Genomic DNA, 18,249 nt, shown 5'->3' on the forward strand with positions numbered 1-18,249 from the left:
GGAACAGTTTTAAACCAAGCTTATTTCCTGTCAGCTACCCCCTACAGCAGGAAATAAGCTATAGGGTACATTTAGAATGTTTATGTTGTCAAGTTGAAACGGTTTAGTAAGCAATGGGTGGCATCTGACCAGTGCCTTATACTGCACTTATACGGCATATGGTAATATCCATAATGAAAAATCACTATTAGTATGGACTTGTAGTGTGTCTGTGGCACTTAGTGGTGCATTTATACCAACCTTATTGTGCTTTATGGTACTTTTTTCCATATGACATCACTAATATTACTACTGTAGGAACTGCATTATGGTGACTGTTATAGTGATAATTAAAATTAAAATGCAATTAGCATGCCTAATTGCATTTCCTATCTCTGTAGGAAATTATGTCTTTTGTAGGCTACTCAAAAGTGAATTTAAAGTGACATTATCGCCTTTTCTCTTATAGCCTAGTGTTATAGTTTTCTGTGATAATGTTATGTGTTATAGTATTAGTCCTTTTTAAAAATTATTATATGATTACTTTAACTTTCCCCCCTAGCCTGGCCTATCCAACTGAAAGAGACTTGATATTAAATAGACCTATAGCACCGCACCTGGCCAGTGCGTAATACACCTCCCTGGCTCCCCTTAAGGCTATAAAGGAATCCGATTAGATGATTGATTACAATGTAAAATGTGGTTGTAGTGATGCAGGGGATTGGGAATCGGAGGCGTTAGTGAGGAGAGAGCACCTTGCCTACCAGCTATATATCTACCTGATCATCTGACGGCGGGCGGCTCCTCCTCCTCCCCAGCCCCCCCCCACCCCCCCATCACACCGTGTAGTCTACGCAAACCAGCGGCTGCTTGGGCACAAATCTCCCCGCGTTCCTCCACAGCGGCTGCTTGTCTGTGTGCGCAGGAGGAGATGCAGGAGGCGAGGCGAGCGAACCGCTTTGAATAAAAAACAAACAAGGACTCCGTTTCCTCGTCCCGGGCGTCTGCTTTCAAGTGACTCAGTGATGAGAGTGACCAGAGGGAGGACAGACCGAGGCGTCTCTGCTGCTGTCTGGACCGGTGTGCGCTGCGCCGCGGCTCCGCGTCCCCCGCTCCTGAGACCAGCCCGAACCCAAGAGGCGCGCTGAGACCATCGCAGACGCGACCCCCCCATGCGAGGTAACCAGATTTTCACTAAAGATTGTCTCTACTTTGTCTATATCTAGGCTACATGCAGTGCACCGTTTGAGCCAACACATGCGCCTCGGGTTTCTGACAGGCGGGTGTTTTATGCGTTTGAATTTAGTCTGGTCACACAGCTTATCCGGCAGGAGGCAACGGGCTATTCATTCATCCATTATTGGCCGAAAATAAATGCAGAATAATTTTAACATTCATTTCTGCCATGCTGCCTTTACTGCACTTCACATTTTTATTCATTAATTCCTCTCAGTGACATAGTTTTCTAGGTTAATTGATCAAAGTGGATGAAATGGTACTTACAAATAAAATGTCATGAATCTTGTAAGAGGAAGAGTTCTTTAGATACAATTTGACATGATTAAGATGGCATGAAGATTTAGAAAATCAACGTAACATTTTTTTTAAGGCATTAAAAGTGTGCTTAAAAGATTTGAAGATGGTGTTAAATGGGTTCAAATCCTCTCAATCACCAAGCAAGCTGGAGCACTCGTTCATATAAGTTCCTGGGTAGATGAAAATGAAAGTGGAATATCTGGACGCCGAAGTCAGGTGTAGTAGGATAGAACAGTAATTGCTGCTCTGTGTAAATTATAGCCTTGTTCTGATTGTTTTTCCTCATGAGCATCAGATTGGATCTCTCCCCGCTATCTGGCATCAGCCAAGTGAAATTCCAGCAGCCACCTCTGACACATACTAACGTCACAGGGTGCAAATTGCCACCGGCTGTGCTGTGCAATTCACCTTTAATTATGGGCATGTGGGTGTATAGGCTTATGTCGCCTCTGCCTCTATAGCTGCAGGATTTTCCAAAGGTGCAAAAGCCACGGTGGGCATCAATGTTTGACTATAATAATAATCCATCAGCTGAGATTCAAATAAGAGATGTCAGCTCTTGGTCTAATAATGGGCATCATTCATTGGATTAATTTACTGGTATTTAAAAATAGTTCCAGCCATAGGCAACACCTGACAAGCCAGTGGTCTTGAAAGAGAGACAACGCTCAGAGAGAGAGAGAGAAAAGGCTCATCTTCTCACATGCAGCCATATAGGGCTGCTGATTAGTCACTGCACTGAGAAGAGTATGTCACTGCTCAGGTGTGAAGCACTGAGAAGAGTATGTCACTGCTCAGGTGTGAAGCACTGAGAAGAGTATGTCACTGCTCAGGTGTGAAGGCATTTCCTCCCCCCAGACTGTTGCCACTGCTGTCCGCCATGCAGGTATACGCTTTTGGTTGAAGCTTATATACTGTAGATTTCAGGAAGTGGACAGCTTCACTCGAACAGTCTTTTTAATCCACTTGGGGAAATAGATCTGTTATAAGTTCATTAATAAAAAAATAAGCAAGCAAGCTAAAGAAACGTGCAATGTGCTCTACTTTATTGCCACGCAGGAAGACCTCTTTTGATGCTAGATGTCTCCGTAATGGAACAAAATGAATACATATTCATGAAGAACTAATGCAATGAAACGCTTGTAATATTGGAATGGACTTGCCTCCAGCGAGAACTTCAGCTGGTCAGAAAAGTGGTGTGGGATGCTTCTCACGTGGTGGAGAGCAAGGGGGGGGGGGCAGAGGGTCGATATGGAAGACGGGTCGAGCTCGTTATTTTCATGCCTGACTGATCGACGTGAATGACTTGTTTGTCTGTAGCAGAATCGGGACGATCACGTTTTGTTTGTTTGCGTTCGCTGCTTCGATCCAAAGCCAAAGGTTAGCCCGGAGAGGAGCGAAGAGGCCGGCGTGGTCGGAGGGATTTGCCTGGCTGACAGTAATTGTTTATGAGTCTGTGTGTAAAGATGGTGGTGGTGGTCAGGTCCAGGGAGGTGCTAGGCTTTTCTAAACCCCCAAGGAAAAATCAAGGTGTCTCAGTGATGGATGATTGGCCCAATATACAGGGTCATGGGTGTTATACCATATAGGGAAGGGCGATATGTCAATATTATATCTATATGGTGATATCGTACTGTAATATCATGATATTGCGTGTCGTCTTGTCCTGGTTTTAAAGTCACTTACCAGATTGTTCTAGCTGTTGTATTATTTGCCTTTACCCAAGTAGTTATTATTATCTGATATAACAAAAATCTGATTGTGTAAATATTTTGTGAAAGCACCAATAGTCAGTAGTCAGTAGCAGTGGGAATTTTTCATAGAGGCAGTTGCCCCTCCCACTGGCCGTGATGCCCTGAGATCTCTAAGGCCACCTTGGCAGCAGTGCCCAGCTGCTACCAGCCTGCTGCTGTCAGCTGCGTTAAAAGCATCAGTGCTCTCAGTTTAATGTAGCCCGTGCAAAAGGATGTGTAATTGGCTCATTTTAACACACATTTCAGAAGAATCGCTCTTCCCGATGTCAATAGAGCCGCAGCAATGGCCTTTGTGCCCTGGCATATGGTCTTGCTCCCGAAAAATATTTGTAACGCCGAAGGGCAAATGGCCTTGTCCCTAAAATGATGAAATTCCCACCCTGGTCAGTAGTGAAAGCATCACTAGTCAGTTAGTAGTCAGTAATAGTGGGGGGCACGGTGGCGCAATGGTAGCGTTGTCGCCTCACAGCAAGAAGGTCCTGGGTTCGATTCCCACCAGGGACGCTGTGGGTGCCGAGGGTGTGTCCCGATTCCCCATGTTCTCAGTGCCCACAGCCCAGGTGGGCTCGTCAAAAGGGCCCCTCTGTGCGGAGTCTGCATGTTCCCCCGTGCTCTCCTGGGGCTCCCTCCAAATAGGAAGCCCCCGCTAAAAATATGCACACACAAAAAAAGCACCAATAGTTATCCCAGCAATTATTGTCACAATATCGATTTGGTTAAAAAATATTGTGATATTTGATTTTGTCCATATTGTCCAGCCTTGTTATACCATACTGTGCAATGGATGAGAGTTTGATACTGTATGGCTTTGAGAGAGGGGAAGAAGGATAGAAAGAGGAGGTGTATGATGTGGGAGGGAGGAGGAGAGAGGCTGTGTCTTGGGTACAATATCCGGTGATGTTTCGTTTGATGGCGTTTATCCAGTTGGCTGCACTCAAGCAAGGGGGCTGGGGGGGGGGGGGGGGGGGTATCACACAAAAACAAAAGTGCATTTTTCTTTTCTCAAGTTTTACTCATCAAGACCAATCAAAATAACGAGAATGGAATCAATATTTGATGAGGTTATGTTTGTTGCATTAAAGGATGAAAACGATCAGCTGAGGCATGATATGAGGCGTTTTTGTTTTAAAGGCAAATGGATTCCAGACTTTTTTTGTTTTTTGGGGGGGCGGGGGTGGATTCTCCCTCAGGACATAAAAGAGCGATCATCAAAGAGCTCGTATTTTCAGCTGTAATATCAATCTGCAAGCCTTAATTTCGGAGTTAATGAATATTCTCCCGTTAGAATCAAGCCTTGACAGCTTCATCCACACGGAATACTGCCTGGACTGCTGGTGACAGGGGCCAGTGTGAAGGTGTGGCTTCCTCCTGTTGCCATAGTGACTGGGTTCACTGAGCAGGTATCATTATGTCCAGAGCCCTTTGCTAAATGGAAGTTGTCAGCTGTCATGTGCTCCATGATTGACTTTGATCCCGGCTAATGATCGCTCTGTTCATCACTGTGGGCCAAAACACTCACTTCATTATGCTTTTGGCCCTGAGCAGAGTACACATTTGATTTCAATACAGACTAGTCTTTTGGCCTGAGCAGAGTACACATTTGATTTAAATACAGACTAGTCTTTTGGTCCTGAGCAGAGTACACATTTGATTTCAATACAGACTAGTCTTTTGGTCCTGAGCAGAGTACACATTTGATTTCAATACAGACTAGTCTTTTGGCCCTGAGCAGAGTACACATTTGATTTCAATACAGACTAGTCTTTTGGCCCTGAGCAGAGTACACATTTGATTTCAATACAGACTAGTCTTTTGGCCTGAGCAGAGTACATGTTTGATTTCAATATAGACTAGTCTTTTGGCCTGAGCAGAGTACATATTTGATTTCAATATAGACTAGTCTTTTGGCCTGAGCAGAGTACACATTTGATTTCAATACAGACTAGTCTTTTGGCCCTGAGCAGAGTACACATTTGATTTGGATACAGACTAGTTTTTTGGCCCTGAGCAGAGTACACATTTGATTTCAATACAGACTAGTCTTTTGGCCCTGAGCAGAGTACATATTTGATTTCAATACAGACTAGTCTTTTGGCCTGAGCAGAGTACTTTGATTTCAATACAGACTAGTCTTTTGGCCTGAGCAGAGTACTTTGATTTAAATACAGACTAGTCTTTTTGCCTGAGCAGAGTACACATTTGATTTAAATACAGACTAGTCTTTTGGCCTGAGCAGAGTACACATTTGATTTCAATACAGACTAGTCTTTTGGCCCAGAGCAGAGTACACATTTGATTTCAATACAGACTAGTCTTTTGGCCCTGAGCAGAGTACACATTTGATTTAAATACAGACTAGTCTTTTGGCCTGAGCAGAGTACTTTGATTTCAATACAGACTAGTCTTTTGGCCTGAGCAGAGTACTTTGATTTAAATACAGACTAGTCTTTTGGCCTGAGCAGAGTACACATTTGATTTAAATACAGACTAGTCTTTTGGCCTGAGCAGAGTACACATTTGATTTCAATACAGACTAGTATTTTGGCCTGAGCAGAGTACACATTTGATTTCAATACAGACTAGTCTTTTGGCCTGAGCAGAGTACATATTTGATTTCAATACAGACTAGTCTTTTGGCACTGAGCAGAGTACACATTTGATTTCAATACAGACTAGTCTTTTGGCCTGAGCAGAGTACATATTTGATTTGGATACAGACTAGTTTTTTGGGCCTGAGCAGAGTACACATTTGATTTGGATACAGACTAGTTTTTTGGCCCTGAGCAGAGTACACATTTGATTTCAATACAGACTAGTCTTTTGGCCCTGAGCAGAGTACATATTTGATTTCAATACAGACTAGTCTTTTGGCACTGAGCAGAGTACACATTTGATTTCAATACAGACTAGTCTTTTGGTCCTGAGCAGAGTACACATTTGATTTCAATACAGACTAGTTTTTTGGCCCTGAGCAGAGTACATATTTTTCATTTTATGCCCCTAACAAGGGGAATATACTCCAGGACACTCTAAAGCTGGAGAAATTGATCTCTCTGGACTCATTTAGAGTACTCCTCGAGAGCACACTGCACGAGGAATGCACATGTTTTAGTTGATTATCATTTGTTCTTATTGCTCTTATCTTGTCTGTCTGTAAACCCTTGTATATGTTCATTGTAACAGGGCGCTCTTGAAAATGAGAGCTTGCTCTCAAGAGCCTTCCCTGTATAAATAAAGGCAAAATAAAAAAGTAAATAAAAAATAAACATATTTGATTTCAATACAGACTAGTCTTTTGGCACTGAGCAGAGTACACATTTGATTTCAATACAGACTAGTCTTTTGGCACTGATCAGAGTACATATTTGATTTCAATACAGACTAGTCTTTTGGCACTGAGCAGAGTACACATTTGATTTCAATACAGACTAGTCTTTTGGCCCAGAGCAGAGTACACATTTGATTTAAATACAGACTAGTATTTTGGCCCTGAGCAGAGTACACATTTGATTTAAATACAGACTAGTCTTTTGGCACTGAGCAGAGTACACATTTGATTTCAATACAGACTAGTCTTTTGGCCTGAGCAGAGTACACATTTGATTTAAATACAGACTAGTCTTTTGGCCTGAGCAGAGTACACATTTGATTTCAATACAGACTAGTATTTTGGCCCTGAGCAGAGTACACATTTGATTTCAATACAGACTAGTCTTTTGGCCTGAGCAGAGTACATATTTGATTTCAATACAGACTAGTCTTTTGGCACTGAGCAGAGTACACATTTGATTTCAATACAGACTAGTCTTTTGGCCTGAGCAGAGTACATATTTGATTTCAATACGGACTAGTCTTTTGGCCCTGAGCAGAGTACACATTTGATTTCAATACAGACTAGTCTTTTGGCCTGAGCAGAGTACATATTTGATTTCAATACAGACTAGTCTTTTGGCACTGAGCAGAGTACACATTTGATTTCAATACAGACTAGTCTTTTGGAGCAGAGTACATATTTGATTTGGATACAGACTAGTTTTTTGGGCCTGAGCAGAGTACACATTTGATTTGGATACAGACTAGTTTTTTGGCCCTGAGCAGAGTACACATTTGATTTCAATACAGACTAGTCTTTTGGCCCTGAGCAGAGTACATATTTGATTTCAATACAGACTAGTCTTTTGGCACTGAGCAGAGTACACATTTGATTTCAATACAGACTAGTTTTTTGGCCTGAGCAGAGTACACATTTGATTTCAATACAGACTATTTTTTTGGACTGAGCAGAGTACTGTTCTATAAAGGTGATAAGATGAAGCCCTCCGGCCTCTCCCCACTTTGAAAGTTTTTTCTTATTGTGCTTCATAATCAATATACTGTACTTAAAGGAAGTGGCGCATATTATAAAGCCCTAAGCGGGATACCTTAAACAAGTATTAGCGTAACATGCTTTGTTATATTTTATAAATATTGAATGTGCTATGCTTAATTTTGGTTTCAGCAAATATAAAGATGTTGACTGTGAAGATTGGGACTCACTTTTTAAGGATGAAAAAACTTTTTCTGGTTTCTTTAGTCTATGACAGTAAATTGATTATCTTTGGGTTTTGGACTGTAGGTCAGGACAAAATAAGACATTTAAGGGCCTGTGTCCACCTAGCGTCTTTTTCCGACCGTTAAACGCTGGAAGTACGCTGGGAAGCGCTGATCTCAGCGCACAATATAACAAGGAAGCAGTCTGAAACTAACGTTAGCTCAGTGTGGTAGTAGCTTGATAGCTGACAGCTAATATTAGCAAACAACACACATACAGTGATTTAGCTCAACACTCACCAGAAATATTAAGTGTCTAGCCAATCTGCTCCCACAATTGAGCCTTTCTGTCTCTGTTGCGATAGTTTCTCCATATGATTAGTTGCCAGAAAAGGAGCACCCGACACCAGCGTCTTTCTGAAAAGTAAAAATATTTTCAGCTGGAAGCGCTGGGAGTCGGGCGCACAAAAACGCCGGAGCGCTCTGAAAATAGACGCTGGGCGCTGCGCACTTTCTCTAGACGTCCGTGTGCGCCCGCATACGCTCTCCCCCCATTGGAAACAACTGAAAATAGACGCCGGAGCTGATGAAAAGATGCTAGGTGGACACAGGCCCTAAGGATGCTATGGGGCTTTGGGGAAAAGTTATCAACATATTTTTTTTAAACATTTTGATCATCAATCAATTATTCAAGAAAATAATCGACTGATTAATCGATAATGAAAATAATCATTAGTTGCAGCCCTAATTAGGTCGCTCAAGTCCCCGTCATTCATCCTTCATTGTGATGCTAACGTCATACAGAGACATATATTAACTAACTAGAGAGAGTTGTCGTGCTGGCCGAGTGGTTAAGGCGATGGACTAGAAATCCATTGGGGTTTCCCCGCGCAGGTTCAAATCCTGCCGACAACGTCGACATTGTTTAGATAATGATTATTTGCAGAGTGGTGACAACTTCTAAGTTCTAACCGTTGGAGGTGACAACAAGGTAGCACCTTCTGATGTTACGTCTGGAAAAAAAGACTACGAAAATAGGAGAGTAATGAGAATGTGTGATAGCAAATTATTGATCGAGTGTTTATTGATTGATTATGAACTATAATTAAGTTAATAGTAACTATTTTAACTAACTAACTTCTTTCTCTCTTAAAAAAAAAAAAAAAAAAAAAATACTAACCTAAACTAAACTTGTACCACTGTTCCTTCAAAAGTTGTAGTTGTCATAGACTGTTGCATAGTTGATTGCTCTATTGCTGACAAAAATGTGATATTGTAAGTCGCTTTGGATAAAAGCGTCTGCCAAATGACGTAATGTAATGTAATGTAATGTAATGTAATGTATTTTGTGTGTGTGTGCCTGTAGTGGAGTTGGCTAGATCCTCTGTCTGCTTCCCCTCTGTGGACTGCTTTTCCGATCAGACTAGCATTTCCTATCAGCCTTGTGGGGAGGAAATTACAGGATTAGCAACAACTTCATGCGTATTCCCCGACGCATCTTCCCGGCTTCCAAATCCTACGGCGGCCATTGTTATTTTAAGTAGCTTGGCAATTGAGCGTGGAGGCGAGCTAATTCTCCTAAGTCTTTCCGAGATCTGGGTGCAGCACAACGAACGAACGTTTTGGAACTACCTCTCTCCCCTCTTGCTATTCATGCTCTTTCATGATGAGAAAGTGAGGCGACTGAGCGAGAGAAGGCCCCGTGAAGCTGGATGCCAGGGCCCTCTTCCCCTCCAACCGTGGCCCTCATACATAATAGATAAGTCACTGTAACTTACAGTACAGGGGCATAACTAGGCTAATGCCCAGATTTGCATATTTGTGCCGAACTCCATTATTCATGCGTGTGCAGCAGGCAGCGGTGCATGGTGCGAAAAAGCCACCTAGGTCCATCCGCATGCTTTTCTGCCACGTCTCCGGAGCCACCGTGTGTGTACCATACCAACAGCACAGTGTGACTGTGAAAACGCGGCATCGGAGCTGTCATTCCGCGACACTCGGGAGCTGCGTCTTCATCATCAAAAAGCCTCCCGAGTCTGAACTCCGCCTTTGGGGGAAAGCCTTATTAAAGGCACCCTGGATTTCGATGAGATTCGGCGACGCGTCCCCATCAGACAACAGGCTTTGTTCTGCTCAATCTGCTGTCATTCTGAAATAATAATACGATGGAGTAGGAGTGGGAGTGAAGGAGCAGACAGTAGAGGGCCGTGACACCTGTATACCGAACAGATTTCACGGGCCCCCCTTTTTCATCGGGGGGTTCAAGAGAGCCCTAGTCGCCGCCATCGCTACCAAGTGTTTTGAAGTAGATTTCTCATTCCGCTTGATGACTACGAGCAAGTTATTTATTCATTACGTTTGTTCTGCGCCTGTCTCAGATGAGTAGGCACACGCCAGTGCACATCCCTCATTATCGGCGATTTGAGTTTCAGACATACTTGTCGTCGCATCGCCCCCATGTCTTGTCCTATTTGTCGCGCGGAGAGATCGCGACCCTGTCATGTGAAGTGAGATGTGTTTTGATTCAGATGCCTCAGCTCTGCTTCAGTATGTGCATCAATTTATTTTGTGTGTGTGTGAGAGACAGAGACAGAGAGAGAGAGAGAGAGAGAGAGAGAGAGAGAGAGCGAGAGCGAGAGAGATTTCCAGTGATCTCTGTTTATGAAATATGTTCCTATTCTGTCGAGGGGCCTCCTTGGAGCAGAATATTTTAAGAAGCATTTTAATGAAAAGATTTGACTCAAATGAGTCTCTGGCAAGGCCCTTTTTTTTCATAAACTTTGGAGATTTTAAGATAATCAGGGGAACTATTTAATTGGGTCCCCTAACGAGCTGACATCTTTGAAAGGTTGCTTCATGGGACATGATTATGCATATTGTGCGGAGTCAGGTCAAGGCGTGGAAGGTTTGGCCCTCATTAAATGAAGATAAAAGTGTTTGTCAGTCATTTGGAAATGAATCACAGGTCTTCTTTGGTTTTTCTTTTTTCTTTTTTAAGTAATGCGGCCGCCCCTATTCACCTTATGCAGAAGAGACCGTCTGGCTTGAAATACGATGGGAAAATCCGATTGTATTTACACTTCTTGCGACTCACAAACCTATTCTGACTCATAATGTGAGTCAAACTACGTTTGACCAGGTGAGTCAGACTAGTTTGAGCAGGTCAAACGGCCGACCTTTTGAACAGGAAGTTCTGATACAATGGGTCAAGTGGGCGGGGCCTGCATAAGGGGAGTAACGGTGACATGTGGTCAGGAAGCAGCACACGACGTCCCTTTGAGGCGAGATGTCTGTAGCCCCTCCCCCCCGGCTCCGCCTTCCACATCTGGGTGGGACCTAAGGATTTCCTGTCCCCATAGACATTTTGTAAAATCCTCGTAAAAAGTGCTTTTCTTCGACAAAACCAAGCGACTCAGCTATATTCAGAATCACGAGGGACCGTAGAACATTTCACTCAGACAAAAAAAAATAAAGTCAGAGTGAAACGTTCTCTCGTATTCTGAATATAGCTGAATCACTTGGTTTGTCCAAGTCAAACACTTTAAATAGACGAAGGATTTTACGAAACGTCTACGGTGAAGTGAATGGAGCATTCACGTCCTCAGGGTCCCCTGGGCAAACTTTTGATGGCGAGACTTTGGCACGCGCTATGGAGAGAGTGGCTCAAAGCCACTGAAACATGCATGATTGCAGACACACACACGCACACGCACACGCGCACACACACACACACACACACACACACACACACGCACACCTGCACCACTTGCTTTAGCGTCACAGCGTGGGTGTGATGTTTCCTTTACACTTCCCTGGCAGTGGCGCTCACGAGAACACAATGTCAAACAAGACGTCAAGCAGTCGCCTCTCCTGGCTCGCGCTCATGTCACCGTCCACGGCAGCGTTTGACATTTTGTTCCAAAGGCGAAGATCTTGGTGTGTCTAAATATGAATGTTGATCTCGAAAGACCTTGGTTACGGCTTAGCGCCATCATGGGGAGGTCAGACACACCCGGCAGAAGCGTCGCAGTGAACCTCCGTGGCGTGCTTTGATTTCCAAGTGACACACAGAGGAAATGAAGATAACGACCTCATAGCGTCATTCAGATCAAAACCCACAGTCCTTGTTAAGCTGTCGACCGACTCAAGCTCTTGATACGGATAATAAAGCCAGGAGTTCACTAGACACAGAGTCGTCTCACGAGGAACATATCTGACAACCGTTGATGACTCATGCTTATTGAGGGGGGCTCGCCATGTCTTGAGGCTGTGCAGCCCTCTCTCCTAAGCCGCTGGGAGCTGTCCATGGTGCTGAACAAGACTGTTGGCCTTGATGGAGGTTCTGAACGGAGCAGTGCCCACACAAGCACCTCCCTTCAAACCTATACCTCAAAGGGGAATAACAGTGAATTGAAATTTGAAATTGAACTTTGAAATACAACAGTATGTTATTTTTGGATCTTATTGGCGCACAGCCAGTACAAAGCCTCTTCGATGAACAGTTTGTTACAGTAAAGTCTGTTTTAAAAATAGAAGCTCTCTCTATATATACATACACTATATACATACAACAGCTCTTATAGTGTCCTGGGAAGACTTGGAAGTGTCCCTTTTAAAACTAGTACACGTGGCACTTTTAAGCATTAATTTATCATTGTCAAATTAATTGTGTACCTTCGTGTAATTACTGTAAACAAATGGGTATAGCCTCTATATCATACCGGTGATTAGTCCTCGTGTGTGTGTGTGTGTGTGTGTGTGTGTGTGTGTGTGTGTGTGTGTGTGTGTGTGTGTGTGTGTGTGTGTGTGTGTGTGTGTATGCCAATATCAGACCCTTTTCACAGGAACTATTTTAGGTGGTAAAGCAAGAAGTAAAGCAGGTTTAGCCCAATACCATTAATGATGGTTCCATTCCATTTAGGTGTTACAGTGCCAGGGGCCTCATTAATGTTGTTGGTTACACCTGCTTTTACTTCCTGCTTGATCAACTCAAAACAGTTGCTGCGAAAAGGGCGTATTGGCTAAACGGGGCCGGTGGGGGTGGCAAATTTTTGAAATGTAAAAGAGTGGCAGAGTCAGAGTAGGGTGGACTGGCCCCTACCATCCTGCATTTCACAAATTCGTGTATGTGGTCTCAGCTATTGTGAATTCAATTGTGTTAGGTTGAGTCGTATGGTTGAGTCGTGGCTCTGAATGAGTTATTGGTTTGATAGTCTGCTCTGTGTTTGTGTCTGACTCCTGTAGCCACAGAGCGTGAGAGAGAAGTTTGTCCCGGTGATGTCTTCTTCACACCAGTGGGCTGCTCCACAGAGATTGGGCAAATTGAAAAACCAAAAATCCAGGATCATTTACGTCACGGTGACAGTGTCCAGGATCATTTTCTGGGGATGAGGGGATTATTGTCGGCGTGAAACTGATAGCGCTGCCATCATTTAAAGCTTACTCAGACATCGACTTTCAGATCAGCATCTTCCGATTTATTCCCATTTTCAGATTTGTACTTTTTCCATTTTCATTTCTAACACATTTTATATGCAGTCTAAGCTTGTAATCCCATAATTGATCACCTTCATAAACATCTCCAGTATGTTTGAAGCAGATGTTCAACATGTTTGTGGTGTGTTTGTTTTGTGGGTCATTTGATCATTATGAGCAGTAATAATTAATTTGGGTTTTAGTGCCTAAGAGGATAATGATGATGATTTCATATTTTGCCCTTATATTAGTTTTTAGGATTCATGTCTAGCATTCATGTCATAAAATGGGATTGGACCAAATGGTAGTAAATAAATGACATGCCTGAAATGATTTAGAACGGAGTAATTCGTATTGAGAAAGCTTGAATGTTGTGTTCTTCACTTTAAACCAAGGCCAAAACAATTCAAGCCTACATTCGCATTGAAGTTTCATAACTGCGTTATGTCATATTTCCATGTATCTCTAGTGGTTACCACTTAGTCAGCATTTACGTCATGCCATTCATTAACTGTAAGGTCTAAAGTGCTTCCAAAATAGACTTCAGTCGATGTCTGCGTGTGTATTTCTGTCATTGCCGATGCGTTTGCTGTTGGTGTTCCACAGCATGGCTGTTGACATTTTGTTTGGAGAGAAAAAAGTGTCACATAGGAAGTTGGCACTTGAAAAGAGAATATTTGACGTAGGATCTAGTAACTGATCTTCTTTCCAAATGAATTCTAATTGAGCAAGAATTTTCAAGCAACTCTGAGACGTCAACTTCACCGTCACATGAACAGATTTAGCCGGCCGACTGTTGAAAATGTCATCTCTGCACTGAATTTACAGAGGTGTGTTTTGTGTGGAAGTATTTGCCTCCAGTTTGATTTTCTGTATTTCTATTTATTTATTTCCCAAATACTTGGCAAATTCCTCCTGCCGTCCTGGGGAATCCTTCCTCCGATACATGTGGCAGCGGCTTCTTTTCACCTGACAGCGAGGAGTTTTACCGGCAGCGCCTAGCGTGTAGGTACATCAGGCTATTCCCCCAGTTCCCCTCCCCCCGAACAGGCATCCTGAACGACCATAGTAGGCACTAGTGCAGCGACCAGGACTCATACCCTTAGCCTTGATTGGGAAGCTTCCTGACTACCTGTCCTCGCTCATCAGTCTGAGCGACAATTGTTATCAAACACGTTCTCAATCGCATATCAGACTGTTTGTACCACGTGTGAGGACTGAATTAGGAAGGACTGCCTTCTCCTCTTACGCCCCGGATGAATGGAACTCGCTCCAGAACACTTTAAAACTGGACCAATTAGTCCCCTTAGAGTCTTTTAGAGTACGGTAGTCCTTGAGGGGTACCCTGCAAAATGAATGCTCTTGTTTTGGTTGATGTACTTTTGACCATAATCCTGTTTTGTTTGACCTGTTGTCTGTTAACATGTAACTACTGTAATTGTTCTTATTGTAACACGGCTCCCTTGGAAATGAGAGCTTGGTCTCAAGGGCGTCCCCTGTATAAATAAAGGTTAAATAAAGAAAGAAAGAAAGAAAGAAAGAAAGAAAGAAATAAAGAAATAAAGAAATAAAGAAAGAAATAAAGAAAGAAATAAAGAAATAAATAAAAATCTGGCTTCCCACCCGCAGACACGGCCAAAAGTGCCTGTAATGGGCCCTCGTGTTGGTAGGCAGGGAATCTACTGCTGCACTACGCGGACGCGCACGTTTGTTTTTTCTTCATGTTTTTACATCGCACTTGGTCAGATCTTTTTCACTGGTTTATAGAGTCTCTGAGATATGACCCAGTTGAAGGGATAATGTTGGCCAGTGGTTTAAAAACTTGGGGCCAGTCTTCTTGCCCAATACAAAATCTGACAAACTTTATTCCCAGAGTGCACTTGTCATCGCATTCTGTATGTTCCTCTTTACACCAGGGCTCTTTCATAAATCCCAATAGGATTTGATGGTGTACTGTGGCGCGTACTGTGAGGGATATACTGTATATTTAGAGGAGATATTTGATTCCATCTCCCCAGATCTTATCCTCATTTCATCAGTATATAAATATGAAAGTACAGAGACGGAGAGAAGAGAAAGTGCACCCTGGTTTACTGGTCTATAGTTTTGAAAAAGAGTTAACCAGTGTTCAACGGTGAAACATTGGGTTGTTTAAGGCCATAAGAATAAAATACAGAAATCATTCCGTTGAAGTATTTCCCTCTATAATAACATTTCCCATTCGAGATATTTGGTGACAAGGAGTCCGGCACCTTGAGCTATACCCTTAAAAAGTCACCTCATCATCTGACTCAAATGAGGTTTTCAGTCAAAAAAGAGATCTCCGATTATCTTCACACGCAGTCACAATCGCAGTTGTAATGAGTTCAGAGTGCAGTTAAAGACAGGCTGGAGGATGTTACACCTGTGCTTGTTTCTTTTGCAATACATCATTTGTTATTCCTACCTCGCCCTCCTCTAACTCTAAGGTGGATTTAAATCCTTCTCAGGAAGTCCAGGAAGTCAGTGGAGTGGCGCTAAGTCGTGCTCTGCAGTGAGAAGTTTGTGCAGCCGGTATATAGCTGCGTGAGGAACAACATTGGCAATGCAAAGCACACTCCATAGGGCGAAACTCATTGCCCAGCAAATTAAACCATTGCCATCCGCCCCAGTCGGAGTTAAATATGGAGAAATTACTCATTTAATGTCCTATTACTCGCTAATATAGCCGTCTAAACAATGGCAGCCACTCATTCCGAGGACGTAAATTCTGCTCCTTTGCGAGATAAGGGGGGGGGGGGGGGTGCAATTGCTTGTCAGGGTCATAGTGTGTATAGACATTTCATTAAGAGATGCACAATGCGAAAGAATGGTCTGTCTGGCTTCATTAGGAGATGACTCTCCAGTCTGAAGATTCGTCTTCATTATCCCGCCGAGCGCCGGGGCCGCGATAACGCTGCCTCATTTGCTTCCGCAGCCTCCACCCCCCCCCCCCCCCCCCCCCCCTCCTCCTGAACGATAATGCGCCTTCTCTTTTGTAACGCCGGTGGTAAAGACGAGCAAAAGCCATTTTCAATATGCACACAGGATTACAAAGGTTAATCGTTCATTTAAAGCTAATCTTTGTTAAATACCAATAGAGGCGCGGCGGCGTGTGTGCTCCAGATAGATATCATCAGGGCAAAACTGCAAAACGATCCTCCGTCTAAATGAAGTGAACGATACTTAATCTAGGCGTTACAGCGAGGGGGTTGATGAGGGAAGGAGGATGATTGCATCCTATTTCCCCAACTAATATTCCACTCTTGCGTTGGTTTGCTAGATGCATTTCTCTGTTCTGCTGTTCGGTGTTTCACCTCAGAATCCACCGCTTCACGCTGTCCTTTTAAGTGGCGACGGGTTCGAGGGGGTCCTATAACCCTGCTGCTGCACACATTTTCATATACCGCTGCTGTGAAGTGTATTCCATCAGAATACAAATGATAACACGTGCGCACTTTGAAGAACAGTCATCTGAAGAAAATGCAACTCGCACGCGACTCTGCTCTCACGTTGTTGCTGCTCTCACGTTGTTGCTGCTCTCACGTTGTTGCTATGGTAGTTGAGATAATTATTAATAATAATTATGGAGTGTGCAAAATGATGCAATCAAGGGCGAGATCACTCTTAACTCCAGTCTGGGAAAACGGGTAATTAATTTCCCCCCGTTTTCCAGGCTATTATGCGAGCTACTGGGAAACACAGGATCCCACTCATTATTATCTAGCCTGGTCTGGGTGAAACATGTCTGCCTGCTAGGCTAATTAAAAACTTGAGCTAGTCCCCGTCAATCCCAGCCTATTCATATTTCTCTCAGGTGGCACTGAAACCAGAACGAAGTGGCGACAGAAATCTACCCATATGAAACTTATTTTTGCATAGTCGAAGTATCCTTGGGTGTCTAGAGGAGCATATTCATTACATTATTTCTTCAGACATTTTTCTCTTTCTTTCTTGAGGGCTTGTAACCTTTTGTCCTTCTTAAATCGTCGGTTCTCTGACCTTGCAAAGTAGTTATTTCTGTCTGTATAAAGGGTTTCGATGCGAGAGAGGTGATTGAGACCAATGGGAAATAGAATCAGCTCACCTTAAATGGCAGGCACTACTTCCACTGACAAGGTAGAGAGCCATTTACTTTAATAAAGATAAGCCCCAAATCAGTGTCCTGAACTAATTTAGAATGACTCAGCGTTGTTCGACAAACATGGCGTTCGCACCTAAACCGAACAAGCTTCACGAGCCATTTTCAAAACGAGCTTGTCACTGATATCGCTTTGAGAATGCACCGGGCCGTCTTTGCCCACAAGACAAAGTATCCAAACGGGCCAACGAGCAATCGTGCAGATGCCCTTCCACTGCTCCCCTGTTTTTATCCCCCCATTAGGGGCCTGTGATGTTGGGTCCACAAACTTCTCTAATTAAGAATCCGTCTTCGGCGAGCTCGCCCCATAAAACGGGCCCTTCGCCGCAGAACGCGTGGGGTGATAAAAGAAGTTATTGGGCCTGTGACCTCCATTGCCTCTTATCTCCCATAAACACTTCAGTTGGTTTTACCGGGCCGTGGAGGCGGCGGAACCGGCGCTAAAGCCAAAGGGGGAATAGCAGGGGGACTGATGACTTATTCATGAAGACCAGCGCAACAAGAGGGCACAGATGAAATTGACAGTGTGAGAGGTCCTCTCGTGATAACTTGTTATATAGTTCTGATAAGACTCAAACACAGGGTTGATTAGACTTTGGCCTGGGCTCTTTTCATCCGCATACAATATGGTAATGTGTTTAAATAATGAAATAGGGATTGTGCACGCTTTATTTGGGAAGTGTAAAATAATATCGCATATACTCATTTCAATCATGAGAGACCAGTGGGTAAAATTTGACAAGCATGCTTTTTTCATGAATAGCATGGCAACTAATTTTGGCGTAATGAACTCCGTGGTAAGATGACCCTCTTCTT

The 18,249-nt window shown here is 43.3% G+C and overlaps 1 protein-coding gene across 1 annotated transcript in view; it reads left to right on the top strand.

The window, feature by feature from the left end:
• The first annotated feature begins 1,085 nt into the window (after positions 1–1,085).
• The window catches only part of hs3st1l1 (heparan sulfate (glucosamine) 3-O-sulfotransferase 1-like1), a 34,839-nt gene continuing 17,675 nt past the window's right edge, over positions 1,086–18,249 (top strand). The window contains exon 1 of the mRNA XM_083658378.1: positions 1,086–1,158. The gene's annotated coding sequence lies outside the window, so the exon portion shown is untranslated. The remainder of the gene's footprint in view (positions 1,159–18,249) is intronic.

This window comes from Poromitra crassiceps, assembly GCF_964638095.1.
Source record: "Poromitra crassiceps genome assembly, chromosome: 22".
NCBI classification, from domain to species: domain Eukaryota; kingdom Metazoa; phylum Chordata; class Actinopteri; order Beryciformes; family Melamphaidae; genus Poromitra; species Poromitra crassiceps.